The sequence below is a fragment of the Saccopteryx bilineata genome, chromosome 1, assembly GCF_036850765.1.
Source record: "Saccopteryx bilineata isolate mSacBil1 chromosome 1, mSacBil1_pri_phased_curated, whole genome shotgun sequence".
Taxonomy (NCBI): domain Eukaryota; kingdom Metazoa; phylum Chordata; class Mammalia; order Chiroptera; family Emballonuridae; genus Saccopteryx; species Saccopteryx bilineata.
In genome coordinates, this window is record NC_089490.1 from 371,478,401 (window position 1) to 371,504,322 (window position 25,922).

Genomic DNA, 25,922 nt, shown 5'->3' on the forward strand with positions numbered 1-25,922 from the left:
CAGTTTCTTTTGTTGTACAAAAGCTTCTTAGCCTGATGTGGTCCCATTCATTTATCTTTCCCTTCACTTCCCTTGCCTTTGGAGTCAAATACATAAAATGTTCTTTAAGGCGAAGGTCCATGAGTTTAGTATCTATGTTTTCTTCTATGTAATTTATTGTTTCAGGTCATATATTTAGGTCTTTGATCCATTTTGAATTAATTTTGGTACAAAGAGACAAACTGTAGCTAAGTTTCATTTTTTTGCACATGGCTCTCTAGTTTTCCCAGCACCATTTATTGAAGAGGCTTTCTTTTCTCCATTGTGTGTTTTTGGCTCCTTTATCAAAGATGATTTGACCATATATATGTGGTTTTATTTCTGGGCTTTCTATTCTATTCCATTGGTCTGAGTGTCTATTTTCCTGCCAATACCATGCTGTTTTGATTATCATGACTTCATAATATAATTTGAAGTCAGGTATTGTAATGCCTCCAGCTTGAGGCTGTGGAGAAAAAGAAACCTTCATTCACTGTTGGTAGAAATGTAAAGTAGTACAATCGTAGTGGAAAAAAGTATGGTGGTTCCTAAAAAATTAAGAATGGAACTACCATATGACCCAGCAATCCCACTACTGGGTATATACCCCCAAAATTAATAAACATTGGTACGTAAATACACATGCAGCCCCATGTTCATCGTAGTATTGTTTACCATGGCCAAGACATGGAAACAAACAAAAAGCCCTTCAATAGAAAATTGGATAAAGAAAATATGGTACATATATACTATGGAATACTACTCAGCCATAAGAAATGATGACCTTGAATCATTTACAACAACATGGATGGACCTTGATAACATTATACTGAGTGAAATAAGTAAATCAGAAAAAACTAAAAACTGTATGATTCCATACATAGGTGGGATACAAAATTGAGACTCATGGACATGGACAAGAATGTGGTGGTTAACAGGGGGAGGGGGAGGGGGGAGGAGAGAGAGGAGTATGAGGGGAGGAGAATAAAGAAAACCAAATAAAAGGTGATGGAGGACAATTTGACTTTGGGTGATGGGTGTACAACATAATCAAATGTCAAAATGATCTGGAGATGTTTTCTCTGAATCTATGTACTCTAATAGATCAATGTCACCCCATTAAAATTAATTATCTAAATAAAATTTAAAAAAATACATTAATGTGTCAACTATATTTTGAAAACAAATGAGTATGCAGCCAAAGAAAAATACATTAATATAATTTTAAGACAACAACAAAATAATAAAAGTGATTCAAACATTAGTATAAATCACAGTAGTACCCAATGATATCACTATTACAGTGTAGAACAGTATTTGATGACTTATAGTCCATGAATAAATCTGGCCTGTTGCTTCTTTTTGTAAATAAAGATTTATTGAAACACAGCCATATATATATATATGTTAGTCCATGCTAGGACAACAGAGTTGAGCAATTGAGACAGAGAACTTATGCTTCTGAAAGTTTAATATTTATTGTTTTACATTACAAAAAAGTTTTTCTGTCTCTCATCTAGAATATTAATTTCCATTTATAACTGAGCCATAGAAACAGCATACATTCAGTACCTTGCATTATTCTTGTAAAGCCAGAAGCCAGGGCCACTATCACAGCAGCCTGGCTTATGCAGGTTCGCACTGGATTCGGACAGTTGGTAAAGAAACAATGGAGCCAAAAACTGGTGGGCCACCATCTTTAATTCTAGCTTGCACCCGGCGGGTAAGTAAAAAACACACACTGGGCTCCAAAACCCACTCACATTCAGTGCTCACAACGCTACTGACTTGTCCGAGTTTTCTAGAATCAAAGGTTTCTAGCTCACCAGACTTATTCACCTCTGTTCCCCATCTCCTTCCTTATCCCTGCGCAAACTCTGCACAAACTGGCCTCTCACTCAACACTCCGCCATCTTGGCTGCTTCTCCTGGCCTCCTCCACGTGGCCTCTCTCTGCTCTCTACTCTGCTCTCTCCTGTAATGATAATCTCAGGAACCAAGAGCACAAGCTCCCGGTCTGCCCCTATTTTATAGTGTAGAAATCCAAACCTTTAATCCAATATACAAAATAGGGAAGTCTCTAATACAGGAGTCCCCAAACTTTTTACACAGGGGGCCAGTTCACTGTCCCTCAGACCATTGGAGGGCCGGGCTATAAAAAAAACTATGAACAAATCCCTATGCACACTGCATGTATCTTATTTTAAAGTAAAAAAACAAAACGGGAACAAATACAATATTTAAAATAAAGAACAAGTAAATTTAAATCAACAAACTGACCAGTATTTCAATGGGAACTATGGGTTTGCTTTTGGCTAATGAGATGGTCAACGTGCTCCTCTCAATGACCACCAATGAAAGAGGTGCTTCTTCCAGAAGTGTGGCGGGGGCCGGATAAATGGTCTCAGGGGGCCACATGCGGCCCGCGGGCCATAGTTTGGAGACCCCTGCTCTAATACAAAGTCACTTATCTGGGTCATGATGGGATTGTACCACCCCACATCAAAAAGGGTGAGAAAGGCTTAATCCCAAAACCAAGCCCCAGGCTACAAGAATTCTGCCTGCCCACAGCCTGCCCCCAACACACATTAATATCACCTGGGCAATGGCCTCCACGTGGGCAGCGCCATCTTTAACAAAGTGAGCATAATACATTTTATCTGCCCAACAATTCTAGTAAGTAAAACAGAGATATGTATAACATCTTTTAATGTGATTCTATGCTCAAAAAGTTATGTTCATAGATAAAACCAGCAATGCTTCATTTTGTTTATTATTTAAATTTTTATTGAATTTATTGGAGTGACATTGGTTCATATATTTGTATAGGTTTCAGGTGTGCAATTCTTTAACTCATCATCTGTATATTGCATTGTTTTACCACCCAAGTCAAGTCTCCTCCATTACCATTTATCCCTCTTTATCCTCTTTTATTTTCCCCAACCCCTTTCCCTAAGATAATCACCATACTGTTATCTGTGTATATAAAATCTGTTTGCTTAATTCCTTCATCTTTTTCACCCAGTCCCCCTTCCCTGTAACAGCTGTCAGTCTATTCTCTGTATCTATGAGTTGGTTTCTATTTTGTTAGTTTATTTTGTTCATTTGATTCCACTGTAAGAGAAATCATATGGTACTTGTCTTTTTCTCTGGCTCATTTCACCTAGCATACTTTCCAGGTCCAACCATGTGGTCACAAAAGGTAAGAATTTTCTTCTTTTTTTATGTCTGAGTAGTATTCAATTGTGTAAATGTGCCACAGCTTTTTCATCCACTCATCTACTGATGGGCACTTGGCTTCTTCCAAATCTTGGCTATTGTAAATAATGCTATCTTATAGGGCTGCATATATTCTTTCAAATTAGTATTTTGGGTTTCTTCAGATGCATTCCCAGAAACATTCACCAACAGTTCACGAGAGTTCTCTTTTTTTTTTTTTTTGAGAGTTCTCTTTTATCAACATCCTTGCCAACATTTTTTTGTTGATTTATTGATGATAACTGTTCTGACAGGTATAATGTGATATCTCATTGTGGTTTTAATTTGCATTTATCTGATGATTAGAGACTTTGAGAACCTTTTCCTTTGTCTACTAGCCATCTGTATGTCCTCTTTGGAGAAGTGTTTATTTAGATCCTTTGCCCATTTTTTTTAAAGGGATTTATTTTATTAAAATTATTATATATAATATATATATAATATAATATATCATATAATATAATTATATAATATTATATAATATATATAATTATATATAATATATATTTGATTTTATTTATTCACTTTTAGAGAGAGAAGAGGGGGGGAGAGATAGAGAGAACAGGGGGAGGAGGGGAGGAACAGGAGCATCAACTCCCATATGAGCCTTGACCAGGAAAGCCCAGGGTTTTGGACCAGAAACCTCAGCATCCCAGGTCAATGCTTTATCCACTGCACCACCACAGGTCAGGCTTTGCCAATTTTTTAATCAGACTGTTTTGTTTTGTTTGTGTCGAGTTTTATAAGTTCTAGTATGAAATTATAGTGTGGACTTCAAATCTTCTGAATGTGTCTTGATTCAGTAGGGAGTTTATTTTTTTCCATCCTAACAAGTAATGTGAATATTTGTGACTTAACTATGTGTTTTGTATTAAAGGACTTCTCACTACAGCCACAACCTATTCCACTGTGTTTAACTCATTCATTCAGTATTTTTATTGAGCACTTCAATCTTGCTATTCACTGAGAATATTCTCTGAGTATATTTTTTTGAAGGAAACGTGATTCTAAAGTTAAAGGGACTCTCAGCCTCGATAGGAGCCTTCACATAGTCCTGTTAGGTTCAAGCTGATAGTTGGCTGGAGGAACACAGTGCAGTATTTTGTAAACCTACTGCAGTCTTCAAGAATGCCAAAGCATTGAGGAAGTAAGCATGACTTAAATCACTGCATAGTATTTATAGACAAGTTATTCTCCTTTATGTTCTCCAAAAGCAAAATATAGAACAATATATATAGTAGATGCCATAGGTGTTTTCAAGTTATGGATTAGGATATTTAACTCCTGCCAGAAAAGGTAATACAACAAAATAATGTTCCTCAGAGGCACTGAATTTCCAGTCCTTCTTTGCTATGAGATTGTCTTCAATAAAAAAAAAATCTTTATTGAGCAACAATGACAAGTAGAATATTGATACGTAAAATGGAGAGAACAATCAGAAATTGATTAAGCTTTAAGTTTAGGTGAGGTAACAGAACCTAAATATAAATAGTAACAGTAGTAGAATTCAAATTTTAACAGTTGAGTATTTAATGCTTTTATTCCTTATATACTTTTAGAAGTACCAATGTTTCATTTTAGCTACTATTTTATGTTTAATATCACTTAAATTTATTTTCAAAAGCTATATTAAAATAGATTGTATCAATCAAAAACTATATTGATATATTTTATTAAATTTACAATAATAATGAAGAAAACCATTCATAGTCACATCATCTAATTACTTATTTTTATTTGCTCATCATAAAATCTAGTTATTCAATGCCTGCTTGTTTAATGATTACACATTTAAATTAATGTTATAGAGAGGCTTTTAACTCAACATTTTAACTCCAAATTTGACAATATTTAACTACCTGCTATATAGTTCTTTTCATTCTTATCAAATTTTTTGCAGCCACAGACAGAAATGAAATCACAGTTCACATGTTTCTGTAATTTTTATACAGGAAAGAAATGCTGGCATTCTTGTATTATTTACAGGTCTGCTTCATTGTGTTTAATAGCTATATGATTTGCAGTGCAGGTACTGTGTTTAAACTGTGCTCCTGGCCTGACCAGGCAGTGGCACAGTGGATAGAGTGTCAGACTGGGACGCAGAGGACCCAGGTTCAAAACCCCAAGGTCGCCTGCTTGAGCACAGGGTTGCTGGCTTGACGTTAGAATGAGAGACATGACCCATGGTCACTGGCTTGAGCCCAAAGGTTTCTAGTTTGAAGTCCAAGGTTGCTGGCTTGAGCAAGGGATCCCTCACTCTGCTGTAGTCCCTCAGTCAAAGCACATATAAGAAAGCAATCAATGAATAACTAAGGAGCTGCAACAAAGAATTGATGCTTCTCATCTCTCTCCCTGTCTGTCCCTCTCTCTGTCTCTCTCTCTCTGACTCTGTCATTAAAAAAAAAGATATAACAAGAAATTGTGCTCCTTTCTGACCCTCCCAACTTCACAATGCGCACTATGTGAAAGGAGGGGAACTCCTTGTTTATATTTGCATCCCAGGACCTAAGTGCTTGGGAAAAGATGAGTGGATAAATTCATTATTTGCTAAACATAAAATTGCAAATATAAACAATATGTGTGTCAGAATTAATAGAAGAGAAGTATTACAGAAGATAAATAATAAATTTCTGAAGAAAATATAGACTCTGAAGACAGAATAGGTATGAGACTCCTTGAAGGAAGAAAGGAAAAATATACAAACAGGGAAAGGCTTTGGGGAAACAGATCGGTTTGGACTAGATGCTTGATATGGTAAAATATTGCAATTCATGGCAATATTCTCTTTTCTGATTTAATTCTCTTCTGTATCTGCTTAATACATAATGAATGTACAGTTTAATGTCTATGTAATACATAGTGCTGAACATCTGTGAAATCTGTTTAAAACACTGAAAAATGCAGATTCCAAACATAAACTGTTGGATAGATAGGTTTAAGAATATTAAAATGTGTCAATAGGTAACAGGAATCCAGTGTTTCCTTATCAACATTAGCCTATTTTATATGAAAATTTGTTACTTTATTGATGGAGTAGGCAACGATATGGAGAGATTTACCTTTGCCCAAACTTACACAACCTATTTCTTATTTCCTTCAATCTTTGGGATCAATAATATTGTTTTTTAAAGATTTTATTTATTAATTTAAGAGAGAGTAGAGAGAGAGAGAGAGAGAGAGAAAGGCAATGAGCGAGGACCAGGTATGTGCCTTGACCAGGCAAGCCCAGGGTTTCGAACTGGCAACCTCACCGTTCCAGGTCAACACTTTATCCACTGCATCACCACAGGCCAGGCTCTATAATACTATTTTGAAATATTTATAATCAGAGTTTAAGTAATATGTCATATGCCTAGGACACAGATGACAAACAAACCAACTCTGGACCTCATTACTATCAAGTTAAAACCTAGACGTCAATTGGCCATTGTTAATTTTTATCTCTTACCATATAAAATGATAAGATATATAGATTAGGATATATTTGTTACATATGTATGTACACATACATACACATATATGTATATATAAACATATGTTCTTTATTAAATGTCAAGCCAATTCAAAATATATGCAGATGTTATTTTTTTTTTTAAATTTGTCATAAATATACAGAATGCACAGAAGAATTTAGAGATAATATAGTCTATCTGTTGTGTTTTAAAGACAAACAAAGCAAAATAAAACAAATCCAGAGGCAGAGAAACTTATATAAGGTCACATAACTTCAATCTGAATCTCAAAATTCAGGCTGATTCACTTGTTTCTTTTTTTTTTTTTTATGGCTGAACATCAATGATGCAGACTTCTGAGACCCTTCCATATGTTCCAAAGCCAGAATGCCTAAATCTAGAACTATAATGGAACTCAGTCATGCTAGAATATAGTCAGGAAAAAATTGAGCTCCTGACACAGAGGTTGTGGGAGAGAGGAGCTTGACTTTCCTCTTAAGCTCAAGGAAATGCACTGGGTGACATGTCCGGGAGCTACCAGGAGTAGCCCGAGCTGTAGGTGCCCTGAAGGGTGCTCATTGCAAAGACCTTTGAGGCTGTTTGAGCATTTTCTGTCCGCTGGAGGGAGCATGCTGGCTTGTGCACAGAGAAGCTGAAGTATCAGGAGATCATGTCCCCAGAAGCAACAAGCAACCAATGACAGATGGGGTCATAGTAGATAAAGCCACAAGTGTCCTCACCTCTTGGTTGGGACAGCTCAGAGGAGGTCCTGAGCACCTTAAGAGGACTGCACTCCAGTCACCCACTGTGGGAACTCCCCTTCTCACCTTTCTCTTCCCAGCTCACTTTCTTACTGCTTCACTGGCGCTTTCTTGGATCTCCTTTCAACTAAATTATTTGTCTTTGTGTCTTTGTCTTAGGGTCTGCTGCTGGGGCAACCAAACTAAGATGAATATAATAAGAAAATGTTTTAGGTGGGATGCCCCATAACGGGAAGGGTCAACTTTTATTCTTGAGAACAAAAAGAAAACCATTACATTCAGGTAAATGATGTTAATGAGCTCATCTATCGATATGTGTTGCCGAACATTAATTGGGCACCTACTCTATGCATAATACTAAACCAAGCACTATCTTCATTGAGTTTGAATCTAGTTTTTTAAATTAATTATTAATTTTTATTAATTTTAATGGGGTGACATCAATAAATCAGGGTACATATATTCAAAGAAAACATGTCCAGGTTATCTTGTCATTCAGTTATGTTGCATACCCATCACCCAAAGTCAGATTGTCCTCCGTCACCTTCTATCTAGTTTTCTTTGTGCCCCTTCCCTTCCCCTGCCCCCCGTAAGCACCACATTCTTGTCCATGTCTCTCAGTCTCGTTTTTATGTCCCACCAATGTGTGGAATCCTGCAGTTCTTGTTTTTTTCTGATTTACTTATTTACTCCATATAATGTTATCAAGATCCCACCATTTTGTTGTAAGTGATCTGATGTCATCATTTCTTATGGCTGAATAGTATACCATGGTGTATATGTGCCACATCTTCTTTATCCAGTCTTCTATTTTTTTCTTTACAGTGATTAAAGTCTTTAAGCAAACTCTTGGCCAATACAACAAAAATCCATAAAAGAGTACACTTGTTTCTTTATTCAGGAAATATTTACTGAGATTCTATTGTCTATGAGACAATGAGAAGTACTCATTCTAAATTAACAAGGTGCCACTCTCTTTAGGAAGCTTTCTTTGCCTGGGGTCATTAGAGCATATACATTTGTTCCAAGTTTTTCTTTTCCTCTCTTCCTTCTTTTCAGTTTGATAATTTAAGAATTGAGTTGGATGATTTCATTGTAAAGTTGGTAGTTATATTAGTAGGCATCTAATAAATGGATGCTTAACCAAAAATATCTGACTCATAAGTGATTTCAATATTTAACATTTATGTATAACATACATATATTTATATTTTCCACTAGTTACACTTCTGAAGAAAAAATATGTAATATCTCACAGGTAAATATAAATATAAACTGATATAATCCAGGTCTGACAAAAGTATTTTAATCTATTAATATATGTATGTCTTACTCTTTACCTATTGCAGACCTTACTAAAGAGTCATGGTAATCTTTCTTACTGAGCTCAGGCTCAGAATCCTTTTCAATCCAGGACTCTAAGCAGTTCCTGAAAACTGGGAGTGTTAGAATTTTACACTGAGCTATTGGCATCTCTGGGTGAGCTCTATTTATATTTCCCCCCCGTAGCTACTCTTGAGTCTCCCGACAGCTTCTCCAGGAAGATTTGTTTTCTAATATTTTATGAGGACAGTAAGTCACATTCATTAGTTTCACCCAAATATTATACAGACTATGGTTGGTGATCTACAGAATGTGAGACAGCAAGACACAGTGACAGCCTTCATGCAGGGAAGCAGGACAAAGGAAACGAAAGTTTAAACTAGCTATAACACATTTCTTACTATTCCTGGGATGGAAAGGTGGGTTAGAATTTTGGTCTTCTCTCCCAAACAGGCTATGTGGGATCATTAGTTAGAATGCCGTCCTGTGTGGGCCATAGAGTAACACTACAATTGATCAAAATGCTACAGTTTAGAGTATATATAGTTGGTGCAGTTCTCATCAGTCCTTTTAGAAGACACCACCGAAGTGTGGAAATTGCCTTCATTATTACTATCTCTACCTTAAAGAATTCTTAAGAAGTTCAGCATTTAATTGGCAAACCATTTCTTCTGGCCCTACATGTTTTGTTTTTGCTGTTTTTGCAATTACTCTTTTAAAAACTTGAATGGTAATGTGTTTTTAAAATCTTTTCAGTGACTTGGTAGGTCAGTGATTTTTGAGAAACTATACACCACGTTCTGAAGTATTGTTTTCCATTATGACCCTTTTTACAGTTTCACTTAGACATTGTAGAATCACTGCCCAAGGAATTATTACATCCACAAATAGCGTATGATCCCTATTTAAAATGTAGAAAATTCTAATGTGGACCTGCATACTAAGTAGCAAATTTTATTGTAAAGTGAAAGAAAGGCTATTGAAAAAAACATACACTGATTTTATTCATTAAATCCTTTTTTAAAGAATGCCTTTTTACTTTAATAGTGATGGTGTCTATAATTTCAGAAAACGGGCAAATTGTACTTCTCCTTTGAATGTTTTTCTTTAGGCACTAGTCATTCTCTTCTTTGTGTTAAAGAATGAATTTTATATATATATATATATAAAATTCATTCTTTAACACAATTATATATATATATGACTGCCCTATAAATGTAAACTAAATGTGTTAATAATTTTATTTAATGCCTCATTATAAAGGAAACCAGGCAGATATTATAACCAGTGCAAGAAAAACTTCAAAAAATATAACTATAATTCAGCACACTGAAATTATTTAGAAATGAATACAAAATTGATTTTTTCCACAGTGCTGTAGACAAGTTAATTGTAACTCCACTGGACAGAATATATGTAAATGTCTATAGACAGGAATTATTTTTGCAGTGGTGTCAGTGATCTACAACTTAGAAAGTAGTGAAATAGCCCATAACATTGAAAGGCATAGAGTACCCAGAAAATAAAGGGTCAGATAACTCAAAATGATATGCTCTGAAACAATAAATAACTTCACATTTACACATATATATTTTTTATCCTCTCCTGCTAAGTTCTGACTATTATAGAGTCTCATCCAATACAAGGTGAAAACTGATTTTATAGATTTCCACAGGAAACCCACTGATAAATTCAGCTCTTCTTTACGAAAATGGAAAAGCATGTCTTCTCTCTCCAGGCTTTGTCTCTTTAATATCTACCCATTCTATTTCCTCATCTCACTTTTCCTACTGAGAATTTAAGTTATTGATACCAGTGGTTTCCATTCCTATGTTATATGATGTGTAGAAACTGTTTTTATAAACCACTTAAAACATTTTGTACAATTAGTGCTTCCTGGTATCAATTAGGAAATCTACGTACCACAATTAAGAGGCAGCTAGGGTACAGGGCTGCATTGCATGCTAAAGTGAACAGAGAGAGAGAACTCTTAGTGTTTAGAGAGAAACAGCACCTGGTGTTTCCATGATTCCAATACATAGACATTTTTAATTGCATCTAAATTTAAAATTTTCTTCTGAAGATGTTTACCTTGATTCTTAGTTAGGAAACACATTTTATGTGATGGATAATATATATGGTTCAAGTCTGGGTTCCTTCTCAGCTTACCTAATAACTTGACTTGGTCAAAACTCTTAACCTGCTGCTATTCATCAATGTCCTTGGGTATAAACAAGGATAAGATGAATATATTCTCCTCCATCCCTGAGTTGTTTGACAGGGACAGATGTGATTCTCTTTGTCAATGTGCAATACAAATATTTTGCTACCCATGTGCAAAAAAATACTTTAAGTTAAAATGTATAAACCCTTTCTTTTATAATAATGATTTGGTTTTTATTTTTACGGGAGAAGTATATCCTCAGGAAATTTTCTGACCATTGTTTCAGATTTTAAAACAGTGATCTTTCAATCAATAAACACCTTTTTCATTCAAAGTCTTTAGTTTTCAGTCTCTGAAATGTATACAAGAATATTGTAAGATATTTGTTTTCTCTCTTTACTTACTTTCTATCCAATTTACCTGAGACACAGTTCTTTCTTTAGTTTAATTAAGTATTATTAAGGTTAAAAACCTTTTGAACACATTCAATAGAGTCCAAAACCCACCTGCTCTGTTATTTCTTAGGCTATCAAAAAAAAAAAGAGCTTTATAGCTTTATACAAATAAGACTTTCATTATAATTTTATTTTTCTGATAATAAGAAATAAATTCAGTCTATTAGTATGATCTCATTTGACTGCCATTTGGAGACAGAGATCTGAAAGATTAAATTTTCATTTCCAGTTGCCTTTAACGTAGCTACTAGCCCAGAACAAACTTCTTAACCTCTCTGAGACAATTTCTCCAACTGAATAAAAGTTATGACTGTTGTCTGAGAATACTATGTGGGTCAAAATACAAAGTGTTTGCAAATTACTTGACTCAAAGCCTGGAATGTAGTAGGTGCCTAATTAAATGTTGCTGACTCCTTCTATTTTTTTAACTTATTTTACAAAATTACATTTTAGATTATTGCTTATTACTGGACAAAAAAAATAGTGGCAAATGAAAATAGTTTTCCCTTCATGATACTTCACAGGTAAACTGGAGGTAGGCTTGACCTACACATTTCTATTTTTTTTTTTTTTACTTTTTTCATCCCCCCCCCTTTTTTTTACAAGAACAGAGAGAAAGTCAGAGAGAGTGATATAGATAGATAGAAAGATAGATAGATGATAGATAGATAGATAGATAGATAGATAGATAGATAGATGATAGATAGAGACAGATAGACAGGAACTGAGAGAGATGAGAAGCATCAATCATCAGTTTTTCATTGTGGCGCCTTAGTTGTTCATTGATTGCTTTCTCCTATGTGTCTTGACCGCCGGCCTTCAGCTGACCAAGTAACCCCTTGCTCGAGCCAGTGACCTTGGGTCCAAGCTGGTGAGCTTTTTTTTTTCTTTACTCAAGCCAGATGAACTCACGCTCAAGCTGGTGACCTCAGGGTCTCAAACCTGGGTTCTTCGGCATCCCAGTCTGATGCTCTATCCACTGTGCCACCGCCTCATCAGGCCACATTTCTATTTTTGACATAAGAGACACAACTGCATTCACAAAAGTAATCCATGGAGAGTAGTGTTTCATAGTTTTTCCTTACTTCAGGTAAATGCTCAAAGTCCATATCACTCTGCACAGTTATGCATAATTTAATTGCTGAGTCACTCATGACATTGAGTATGAATTCATTCCATTTTATAACCTTTAACAAGTCACACTTTATGACACGGCTAAGTTTGCATTTTTTTCTCCCTGTATACTATGTATTCCCAAACCGCTAGTGAAATTTTTATTTTTATCTTTAAATCAATAAATAAGGAGGCTGTTAATTATTTTATTGCCTCTGCTAATGAAGAAAATAATTACAATTCATGAATTTTAAATGTGAAAATGAAAAAAAAGGATTCTTGCTATAATACAGCTATACAGCTGGGTTCAAGCAGAGATTAATTCATTCAACAGATGTTTATTGAGTATCTGGTTATATAGCATTAATGAAGCTAATTATGACATTTTCACTGAAGAAGCTTACAGGGATAAACAAACCTTATGGTAAGGATTCATACTTTAAAACACTATTATTTAATTTTGATGTTTTCATATTCTAACCTTCCACATACCCCTCAACACTCCCTGTTGGTCAAATAAGTTTGTAAAATATAATTTTTAATGTTTTCTTGCTTATAGTTTGCATTAGGGACTGGGCAGTGCAAGGTATATGTGGTCAGTGAAACTGCAAATTACCTTCCTGCTTGGGAGGGGCCATTGTTCTGCTAATCGTTGCTGGATCAGAGGTTTTCACTCCAGAAAGTTTTGAAAAGTGAGAAAAGAAGAAAAAAAGTGCTGAGAAAAAAGCCATGTTGGCAGAGAGAGAGCAGAGAGATAGCAGAGTGCTGAGAAAGAAGCCATGTTGGCAGGGAAAGAAAAGGTGTGCTGATGTGGAACCAGATTTGAGGGGCTTTTGTGAGCTTCACTGATACTGGTTGGGCCTTGGATTCTAGGGAAAACTGGAGAAGATTCTCCTGGTTGTGGAACCAAAGAATGTGTCAGGGTTTTGGGAGCTCTGAATGAAAGGGAAGTGTTTTCCCTGTGTGTTTGCTCATTGGCCAGTGCAAGACTTTTACAAAGGACTGGACCACAATTTTTGGCCCGATGGTTTCTTTACTCTCTGCCCAAATCCAGTGAGAACCTGCATGTGCATGGCCATTACGGCGGCAGCCCCTGGCCATGTACTCTCAAAAGAACGGTCTTAGTAGATACAAAATTGGCTTCCTCTATTGTAGAGGAGAAGAGTCAATTTAGCATCAACCACACAGAATTTATTTGTATGTTCATAAACAAGATTATTTACATTAGTTTTGATTTTCCACCAATAGACTTTTTTTCTTACCGGAATTGTAAAATAGATCAAAGAAAATTAAAATCACAAACCTCATAGAAAGAGATCTCCTAGAAAGTATATACTAAGCAGTGTATTGTTTTCCATTGTGGAATGCCCTTTGGGGAACAAAAAATGAATCCTGACACAAACAATTGCTCTTGACAAAAATTACTCAATAAAAATTGCAGATCTAAATATACAAAACTATGAAACTCCTAGAAGATAACATTAAAGAATTAAAGAAAATCCAGAGTGCCTTGGTTATGATAACCTCTCTAAGACATGACACAACAAACATTATCCATGAAGAAATAATTGATAAATTAGACTTTTTAAAATTAAAAACCTCTACCCTGTAAAACATTGTCAAAGAATGAGAATAAAAGCCACAGGCTGGGAGTAAATATTTGCAAAAGATATATCTGATGAACTGTTATTCAAAACATGCTAAGAACTTTTAAAACTCAAATGTAAGAAAATAAACTGCCCAATTAAAAAATAAGCAAACAATATGGACACCTCACCAAAGAAAATATATGCATGAAAAATAAACATATGAAAAGATGTTCAACATCATATGTCACTAGGGAATTGCAAATAAAAACAGTGGGATACCACCACGGAATGATCAAACTCTAGAACACTGACAACACCAAATTCTGGCAAGGGTATGGATCAACAGGAACTCACATTTGTTGCTGGTAGAAATACAAAATGGTGTGGCCACTTTGGAAGACAGTTTGGTACTTTCCTACAAAATTAAACAAACTTTTACCATACAATCCATCAATTGTACACTGTGGTATTCACCCAAATGATTGGAAAAAGTTATGGCCACTCAGAAATCTGCACATAGATATTCATAAAAGCTTTATTCATAACTACCAAAACTTAGAAGCAACCTAGTTACCCTTCAATTAGTGAATGGCACATCCAGTTGATGGAATAATATTTATCACTAAAAAAATAAGCTATATTAAAAACTACATTACAAAGCTATAGTTATTTAAACAGTATGATATTGGCATAAAAATAAAATAGCCTAGAAGTAAACTCACAAATATGTGGTCAAATAACTTACAGTGAAGAAATCAAAACTATACAATGGGAAAAGGCAAGTCTCTTTAATAAATGGTGTTGGGAAAACTGAGCAGCCACAAGTAAAAGATTCAAACTAGACTGCTGTCTTACACAAAAGTCAACTCAAAATAAAGCATAAGACCTGAAACCATAAAACTTCTAGAAGAGAACATAAATGCTAAGCTCCTTGACATAAGACTTGCTGGTGATTTTTTTGGATTTAACAACAAAAGCAAAAATAAACAAGTATATTTCATCAAACTAGAAGTTTCTGCACAGCCAAAAAAATCATCAACAAAGAGGGAGAAGATGGTGATACAGCCCCCAAATCAGATAAAATGCAGTTAATACAGGGCTTGTATCTGACCAGGTGGTGGCGCAGTGGATAGAGCATCGGACTGGGACACGGAGGACCCAGGTTCGAAACCCCGAGGTCACCGACTTGAGCTCAGGGCTCATCTGGTTTGAGTACAGCTCACCAGTTTGAACCCAAGGTCACTGGCTTGAGCAAGAGGTCACTCGCTCTGCTGTAGCCCCTGGTCAAGGCACATATGAGACAACAATCAATGAACAACTAAGGTGCTGCAACAAAGAATTGATGCTTCTCATCTCTCTCCCTTCCTGTCTGTCCCTATCTGTTCCTCTCTGTCTCTTTCTCTGCCTCTGTCACAAAAGAATATGTATATTTATATATGGCTTGCAAGCTTTTTAAAATAGGATTTTCCTCTTTAAAAGCTTTGAAATATTTATTATTGCAGTTACAAATGGGGTAATAATCAGAAAAGTATTAGAGAAAATAAAAAATATACACATTTATTGTTTTTCTTCTTTCAGAGTGGAAGGATAAAGTGAGTTAAGTAATACCAACTGTCCCCCAAGCTATTCTGATGGGAGATGGGAAGAACCTGGACTAGATTTGATGTTGATATGGAGAAAAAGAATAAATGCAAAATAGTGGTGAACATGAAGACGTTTAAGAGGTAGATATACAGGGCTTGCTTATGGATGAGGGGAAGAAAGATATCAAGATGACACAGGTATCTCATTTACTTAGTAAATACTCTGCAAAATGATGTATTCTAAAGTACAAGGTCATTCCAAAATTGAGAAATGACTTGAAAAAGTGAAAGTGGTATCTCAGTTGATAAATTGAATAATGTTATTTTTCAAAAATATGCAAGTATTAATTATTTATAAATTATGGATGTAGTCACAGAGAAGTTGGGGGTTCCTTTAAGGATACTGTTTAATCTCACTGCTCCCTCTTTTGTAGTCAAAACATTGAAAAATAGACACAAGTGCTAAGAACTTGGAAATCTAAGATCAGGTCATTGATGAATTGTAGAATGGGGTTGTGAACTATAGCCAAATTTGAACATTCTAACACTTTTCCAGCTTATTTCCAAGCTAGTCCATAAATCTGTATTTGCACGTGGATAGTGGTATGCAAGGCAGTACCAGGCTAACTAAAAAGCAGAGTATAGCTTTCATGCAGAGCATCCCACTGAGCAGTAGAGAGATATAGCTCCAGAACTGACTTATTAAGGTCTGCCCTTATACAGCTGACACTTACCATTCAGAGGTTAGAGGTGGAAACATGTTAGCTCTGTATAACAAAAAATCTTCAAAAAAGGGTATAAATGAAAGTGAGAAAATAATATTTTAATGCTGTAACCCTGTATATATTGAAAAAAGTGACCAATGCATTTTAGATTCTGGGCAGCCCATCACTCAGAAATATATCTTCACTCTGGGTAAAATATGAAGAGTGAGTCAGCGGTGTTCTTCTTCAATATCACTTCCCCTTGGAAAACAAAAGGAGAGTTTTCTCATAAAACCAAGAGGAGAAAGACCTATTCTGAAATTTAACACTTACTTTTCTTTGATAGATATGTCAGTTCCAAAACATTGCTTTTCTCTTCACTAACACCAATGGGTTTGCTTTTTATTTTTTAAAGAAGTATTTTTTGCTACATAATGTTCCTTTCTCTTGGATTATATACAGTTTAAACAGTATGCTAAAAATGTTTAAAATATATGCTTTTTAATGTTTATTTTATTGATTTTAGAGAGAGAGAGAGAAAGACAGAAACATTGATCTGTTCCTGTATGTACCCTGACCAGGGACCAAACCAACAAACTGTGCACTTCAGGACAATGTTCTAATCGACTGAAATATCCAGCCAGGCCTAATACATATTTGTTTTCCTGAGCTTAGCTCAGCAAAATATTGCATTGAATGACAATTATATGTTTACTCTGAGCCAGTTGTGCTTAATTCTGGATTTGCACCTAAATATATATGCAGATATATAAAAATATTGATATGCAGATGTTTAAAAATATTGATACCCCATCTAAGCTGTTGAATAGCTGCCTGGGACATTTAGTTTGAAGCCTGAGTATCTATTAATTTTTCCAAACACTTGCAATAGTTTCTCTGTGCAGCCAAAATAGAGAATAATTTATTTAAGGAGTCCTCATTTAGGAAAGTAAATGATAACAATTGCACTCTGATAGGAATTATTTGAAAAACATTTGCAAAAGACTTTTTTAATTTTCTAAGGAAATCAAGCATTTCTTCTCTCTTGTCTAGATAAGCTCAATGCAATTATTTTTTATACCTGAAATGGTTTTTAATGTGTAACTTATAATTTGCTTTAATAAAAATTAGGTGTGAAAATAAATAGATCAGCTCATGTGTAAACAAATACAGAAATAGACAAAGAGTAGGAAGAAAGTATACTTCACCAGTAGGAAGATGAATAGATGCCTGTAAAATGGGTTGAGAGGGCCTGGCCAGTTGGGTCAGTGGATATAACATCAGCCGGGCATATGGACATCCTGGGTTCGATTCCCAGTCAGGGCACCCAAGAGAAGTGACCATCTGCTTCTCTTCCCCCACTTTGTCCCCTTCTCTTTCTCTTCCCCTAATGCTGCCAGTTACATGATTGGCTCAAGTGTTAGCCCTAGGCACTGAAGATAATAACTTTGTTGGTCTTAGCACATCAGCCTCAAGCGCTAAAAATAGCCCAGTTGATTTGAAATTTGGCCCAAGACAAGGGTTGCCAGGTGGATCCCAGTCGGGGTGCATACAATAGTCTGTCTCACCATCTCCCCTCCTCTAACTTAAAAAAAATAGATTGATAGGTGAGTAAATGAGTGAAAAGATCAAGGAAAATGGAATACTGAGTGAGTCCATGAATTTATAAGAGGTCACTTGCTGAAAAAATGAAAAATAAAATATGATAAAAGAAGAAGAGCTCTGAACTTTTTAATACCTCCTTGTAGTGTCCAATTTACCAACTTTTCCAGAATAAATCAAAATGTATTTGATTTTTCTTATGCTTGGTAAAAATGTTTAATTTTAGAGATATTAATTAATGATCTGGCTATGGAGTACCCAAAATTAGATTGTGATTAAAATATTAGTATAAACTCAATCCTAGAAAGTTCTAAAGTAAAAATAGTTTGATGACCACCTGTAAAAATAGTTGGATCAAAATTTGATGTCTTAAGTGTGATTTTTAAGGATGTTGTCTACCTGGACTACAAAGACCAGGGAAAGATGAGGCAGGCTTGCACAAATGAAGCAGTCTTTTAAAAAATTACTTGGGAAGCCAAAAGAGGGTTACAGAAGGATGGATTGAGGGCTTAGACTCTAAATCCAAGTTAATTAGCCCAAAGATGGAAGAAACATTTTATTATAAATCAGTGTTTCATTCATCTACAGATATACCCAGAGATTTTGATCAGTCCGAGAAACCATTATAAGCCAGGAACAATATAACTGTGATTTGTATTTGTATATTTGGTCCAATATAAAAAATAACTTTTTTTTTTATCAGAGGGGTCTTTACAAATACAAATAAATATATCTAAGCCATATAAATTAAAATTATGTCTATCTTGGTTCATTTTTAGAAAATTAAGCAATAAGTTTAAAATAAGAAAAATTAGTATGTCTACTATTTTCTTGGTATATTATTTAATACATTTCTTTTTCTAAGCAGTTTATTATTTACAAAAAAATTGCAAAAGCAGTACAGAGTTCTTAAATACTCTATACCTACTTTTTCCTATTATTAACATATTATAGATAGTATGGTACATTAGATACAACTCATGAACAAATATTGATAAACTATTATTAACTAGTGTTCATATTTTATTCTCATTTCCTTGGTATTTACTTAATGTCCTTTCTCTATTCCAGGGTGACATCCAGACTGTATGTGACATTAACTATTCGTGTCTCCTTAAGCTGCTCTTGGCTATGATAATTTCTCAAACATTCCTTGTTTTTAATGACCCTCTTAAGTTTAAGGAGTATATATAGTCAGATAATTGGTAGAATGCTCCTCTATTACAATGTGTCTGATGTTTTCTCATGATAAAAACTGAGGTTATGGGTTTGAGGGAAAAAGATCCCAGAGATAATGTGCAATTTTTATTAAATCATATCAAGGGTGCATACTAGCCACATGATTCATGACTGTTGGTGTTGACCTTGATATCCTGTGGCTGAAGCAACTATTGTCAGTTTCCTCCACCAAAAATGACTTTTTATTTCTATTTCTGTACTGTACACAAGAAGTCTTTTAACACAGCCCATGTTTAATGATAAGGAAAATATGCCCCACCACTTTGAGGGAAGAGCACCTACACAGATTATTTGTACTTTGTTTGTTTTTGCTTTTATTTACTATCTTAATTATAATATTTTAGAATGAGTTCTCTTTTTTATTCTCCCTCCAGTCTGTAGGAATGGAGGCTGTTATTTTCACAACTACCCCTGAGCAGAGAAATGGGAATGGAGTTGGAGTGAGTTAAAATGTCACAAAGTTCTCCGTTCTGACTGCAAATCAATCTGAATGTGATCAAATTGGCACCAAAGAGCAAGTGATAAATGTCTAAAATTAGTATCATAATAATCTGGATGTTTGAGTAATACTTTGAAAAGATACAAAGAATATTTCTTTATAGAATGAAAATTATTTTCCCTACAAATCAAGCTCTAACCTTATTTTGTTGTTCATGGAAAAATATAACTAAACAATTAAGTGTGACTGTGATTTTATTAAAAGTACAGAATCCTCATAGTTCATTTAACTTTAGGGATTATAACAGCAAATGCTGTAAAATGCAGCAGAGATGAAAGATAAGCATAAGAAACAACTAGGACAAGAAACGGAAATTAAAAACAATGGCATAATGTTATTAGAACCCAGAATTTCACCCCTCACTCCAACACCAAGCTATTTTCTTGACTGCCATGTAACTCACTGGCTTAGATGTAGTTAAAGCACACAATTTAAAGGTCATGACTGTTGAACCTGCTTAATTAGACAAAGGATATTTGTCAATTTTTCAAATTTGTTAGGAAACCTACAGTTATGTTAGGGCATCAAGCTCCATCCAGGAGCTTGAAGGCATCCAAATGCAAATTAAATTCTGCTTGGCATCTGCAAGTTTAAAGAAAGAAGTTTTTGTATTTCTCTCTCCTTTGCCAAAAATCTGCTGGAGAGAATTTTCCAAGAATTGTTAATAGATGCACCTGGAGTCATAATACATCAGTGATTCTCATACTGTGCCATGCATTTTAATCACCACGGAGCTATAAATATTCTCATGCCAAAGACTCATCTCCAGAGATGCTGATTTAATTGGGCTGGAGTGCATTCTGGGAGATAAGATTTCAAAAGCCCCTAGGTATTCTAATTTACAGCCTATTTGTGAATAATGAAGATCCTTAACCTGGGAATTAAATAGACTCTAAGAATAAACCTGCTTATTCTCACCATTTTCCAGTGTCTAGATCAGAAACCTAGATTTGGTTATAGGTATTCAAGAGCTCTTTCTCACCAGTTGTTTACTATTAGTCATTTCATTTCTTCTAGGGTCTACTATTTTAATAGTTGTATTTTTTTGTATACTATGTCATTAAACATATATATTTAAATAAATTCCAAAGTTATGAACAGAATAATTTTGATAACAATAAATGAATAGTCATAAAGAACTTCTGCAAAGTATTACACAAATTTAAGGATTTGCTTATTTATTTATTTATTTTTGTAGGCTTTGATGTCTTATATACCTACATCTCAGTAGACATGGAACTTTAGAGACAAAAACATATTTTTAACAGTAAAATTCTTTATTTTTGAGGTCAATATGTGTCCCTGAATATGTGTACATATTCTTCTTTTACAAGTGAGAGGAGGGCAGATAGAGAGACAGACTTCTGCATGTGCTCTTACTGGATCCTCTGAGCAGCCACTGGCTAGGCCAAAGCTCTGGCCATCTAGGGCCATACTAACAACTGAACTATTTTTAGCATCTGAGGAGGAAGCCCCATGGAGCCATCCTCAGTGCTTAAACCAATTGAACCATGGCTATGGAAGGGTGTGGGTCAAATAAGTTTGCAAATATGATGTATATCAGGGGTCCTCAAACTATGGTCCATTTGCCGCGTGCGGCCCCCTGAGGCCATTTATCTGGCCCCCGCCGTACTTCTGGAAGGGGCACCTCTTTCATTGGTGGTGAGACGAGCACAGGATACAAAGCGCGGCGTCGCTCACGTATAGTACTACTTCCAGTGACGCGGGACGCACGTATCACGGCTCCAGAAGTGCATCATATCACTTGTTACAGCTAGCAGTGACAAATATGGAACCAGACATTGACAATCTCATTAGCCAAAAGTAGGCCCATAGTTCCCATTGAAATACTGGTCAGTTTGTTGATTTAAATTTACTTGTTCTTTATTTTAAATATTGTATTTGTTCCCATTTTGGTTTTTTACTTTAAAATAAGATATGTGCAGTGTGCATAGGGATTTGTTCATAGTTTTTTTTATAGTCTGGCCCTCTAATGGTCTGAGGGACAGTGAACTAGTACCCTATGTAAAAAGTTTGGGAACCCCTGATGTATATGTTGTTCGCTTATAGCTTGCATTGGGTGTGGGTGACAGGCTGTAAGCAGGCAGGGTCTTTATAACCTAAAGCTTAGTTTTGAAACTAAGCCTTTCCCAACATTTTAATCCTAAGATCTTCTCAACACTAAGCTTTTCCCCATACCCTTGACTGTTGCATGGTGTGAGTTGGTGCACTCTTATGAGGAATCCCATTTATGCTTCACATAAGTGACTTTGTATCAGAGACTTCCTTATTTGCATACTGGCTTAAAGGCTTTAATTTCTACACTATAAAATAAGGGAGACCCGCTAGTCTCTCTCTCTCTCTCTCTCTCTCTCTCTCTCTCTCTCTCTGTTTCTGAAATTAGCATTACAGAGGAGAAGCAGCCAAGATGGCAGAGTGCTGAAGGAGAAGCCAGTTTGTGCAGAGTTTGTGCAGAGAGAAAGAGATGGGGAACAGAGGTGAATAATGCTGGTGAAGTAGAAACCTTTGATTCTAGGAAACTTGGATGAGTCAGTGGCTTTGGGAGCCCTGAATGGAAAGGGGAGTGTTTTCCCACTTTGTGTATTTCTTGCTCGCCAGGTGTGAGCTAGGATTAAAGGTAATGGCCCACCAGTTCTTGGCTATGTTGTTTCATTACCATCTATCTGAATCAAATGCTAACCTGCAGGGGCTAGACGGTTGTGATGGTGGTCGTGGCTACTGGCTTTACAGAGGGAAAGAGAGAATAAAAGAAATGGGGGAGGGGGAGAGGTAGAGAAACAGATGGTCTATTCTCCTTTGTGCCTTGGCCAGAAATTGAACCCAGGACATTCACACAGGACCACCACTCTACCACTGATCCTACTGGCCAGTGCTACGCATAATATTTTTAACTTGATGTCTAAATAGTCAGAGACTTCATTGACTAGTAAATATCAACTCATTGTTAAAACAAACTTTATGATCTTTTAACACTTGTATATTTGTTGGTGTCCAAGAATAGTTTGAAACCATATGTTAATAAATTTTCATCCTTTATTATGCCTTAGTGAATATTAAATAAGAACATTAATTTTAGAATTTGATTCCCTGGAATATAGTTTTGAATTATTTTCAAACACATTTGTAACAATCTGAAGAAAAAACTAACTAATCTTTCACCAAATAAAAAAATAAAGAAAGAAAAACAATAATTTTTGATGGAAATTTTATTGACTGTAATCCCAATAAACAATATTTATATTCAGAGTAAATAATAAATATCACTATTGAATTCCTAAGACTTTCATATAATAATGCCTATTTGGTTACATTTCCCTTTAATGGTATGATCATTGTTAAGGAGCCACTACCAAAAGCAATGGATTTCTGGATGTCCCTAAAGAAGCAGATATCAAGCAGTTGTAAAGGTGTTTCAGATTAATTTTTGTTTACCTAGGCATAAAATAGAATGACCCTCCCCACACCTCACAATATGGTCTCACTAATAATAAAACAGGCTTTAGCCGTATCAAACCTAAGGGCATACTTTTATTTGTAGATGGAAATTATTGATCCACTTTCCTTCAGTTTCTTATTCTCCCATAAATATAATTAAGCATATAAATGCCAACAATAACATTTTATTTCTTTGTAGCATATGGGATGTATATCAACGTGATTAGTTTTGCCTCTTCAGGGCTTATCTGTCAACCTATTTCTTAGGCATACCAGAAAGCCACTGGGAAGTCAAAATATGAACTTAAGCAAGGGAAACACTGACAAAATTAAAGCTTTAGAAAGCTATCTTAAGTGGTTAGAGGAAAAGGATCAGAAGGCAAGAAGCTAGGGGCAGGGAAAGTACCATTAGTGTACCATTCCTCCAAAATTTGTTAGTTGACATTCTACTGAAAAGAAGTTTCTTCTGATCCATTTTTATTTACTTAATTATGCATGTATATGAATATGTATGCATGTATTTTCAGCTCACCTGCTTTTGTCAAATATATGTAAGATACATCAGAAATTCTTGTTCAGTCTTACTTCTACAGGAAAATCAGGAAAATTTTTCTTGCTGGGAGTCAAGGAATGGGAAGGTTTCTTCAACATCTGTTTGCTCCTTGGCAGAACATGACACGCATTCAAGAGTGTATGGGACTGGGTCCTAGGCCATTGGCCCGAAGGTGTGGTAGGGCCATGGCTAGAATTAACCCTTCAGTTACTTATATGAAACCTACCAGTTCTGTGCACTTATTTTCAAAATTTTTAGAAATATACAATTTTTAAAATGCTCCTGATCCTATTTCACCACTCTTCTGGTTCCTTAATAATAAATCTAAAATAAATATTTGCAACATTTATTCTATATTTGTATGACAGTCAAATTTTAACTTTCTGAATATTAAATATGCAATATAAGCCCTGGTCAGTAGCTCCGTGGGAAGAGCATTGGCATGGCCTTGAACGTCTCTGGTTCGATTCCCTGTCAGGGCACACAGGAGAAGTGACCATCTGCTTCTTCTTCCCTCTCTCTCTCTTAGCCTTTTCCAAATGGTCTAACAAGATGAAGCTATAATATGCACAGTGCTTGACATTATTGTTTACTTTTCTTTCTCCTCTTAATATTGGGCAAAGTGAATAAAAATATTAACTATTACTACTTAAATCGATCTACAGTGATCATATTTGACATAGAGAATTCTTTAAATCGGTTGACTCTTGAATTGGTTCTTCTTTTCTTTTTCTTTAAAGCGCTCAGATATTTTTTAAAGTGTACAAACAAAAATTTTTTTGGAATATTTGGAAAATACTAATAAACTAAAAAAAGTAAACCACACATAATCACACATATAAGTATTCAAAATATTAGTAGTTAGAGCTAATTAATTTAAATATGCACTTTGAAGTAATTTTTATTACATGTGAATATTTTAAAAATAAAAATAATGCAGTATTCAATATCTAAAAGATATGTTCATGTCTAAAGTGTCTTAAGTTACATCATTGACTTAATGGCTGTGTAGAATTCTACTGTTTTCTTCTGGTTTTCACATTGTTTTTCATCTAACAACTTTTTCTTGCCACAGATGCATTTATACGTTATTGTCATGAAAGCTTCTTGTTAATGAGAAAATTACAGTAGATACAGAGACAAAAATTTAAAAGTGCGACATTCTTAAGAAGGCTAAGAGAAGTCTCTGGTCAAGTAATTCAGTTGGTTATAGCATGTCCCAATGTGCTGTAGGTTTGATGGTCAGGGCAAATACAAGAATCAACCAATGAATGCATAAATGATAGAACAACCAATTGCTGTGTTTTTTCTTTCTCTCTCCCTCTCTAAAAATTAACCAATAAATATTTTAAAATCACACACTGAGAAACAGCTGTATCATGTATAGTCTCAGAATGAATATTCTATTAAATAGAGTAAATGCTAGCATATTAAAATAAGTAAAATGCAAAGATTTATTTGCAAAACGATTCAAAATAACATTATTTACAATGTTGAAAAGACACTGAATATTTATTTAAAATAATTTGGGTAAAATTAAAAATTGTATTCATACAGTACATTCTTAAGTAGTCATTAAATGTAATATTGAAAACAAAATATTAGAGAGTTCTAATATAAATTACTCAAAATATATTCTTTCTAGGAAGAATATGATGATGGCAAAATTGTATATATGAACAAACAAAAATTTAGGAAGTTATAGAAACTGATTTTTTTCATATTTGCATTTTTTCATATTAGCATTTAATAATTAACATTATTAAATGTTAATTTTTTATATATCTTGTTTTTCAAATTGTGTTATTAGAAGCACTTATTCAAAAGAAAAAAATTCATTATAAAATAAAAAGAAAGAAGAGTCTTGCAATAAGTGAGTTTATGGCATCTTACAAGATCTCATAGAAAATCAAGAAACTGTTCAACAGTGTGTTTATACGTTCTTTTTTCCTTGCTGCTAAAAACAATTCACTCTTCACCTCTCCACATTTTGCTACATGCACATGGTAATACAGAATGCATCATTTCCTTTTAGATTTACTGTCAAATAACACTGTTGTTCTAAGAGAACTTGTTTTTTCCTGACACACTATTCTGTTATCATGGGAACATATCTCAAAAAAAACCCTTCTGAGCAACTGCAGTTCATTTTCA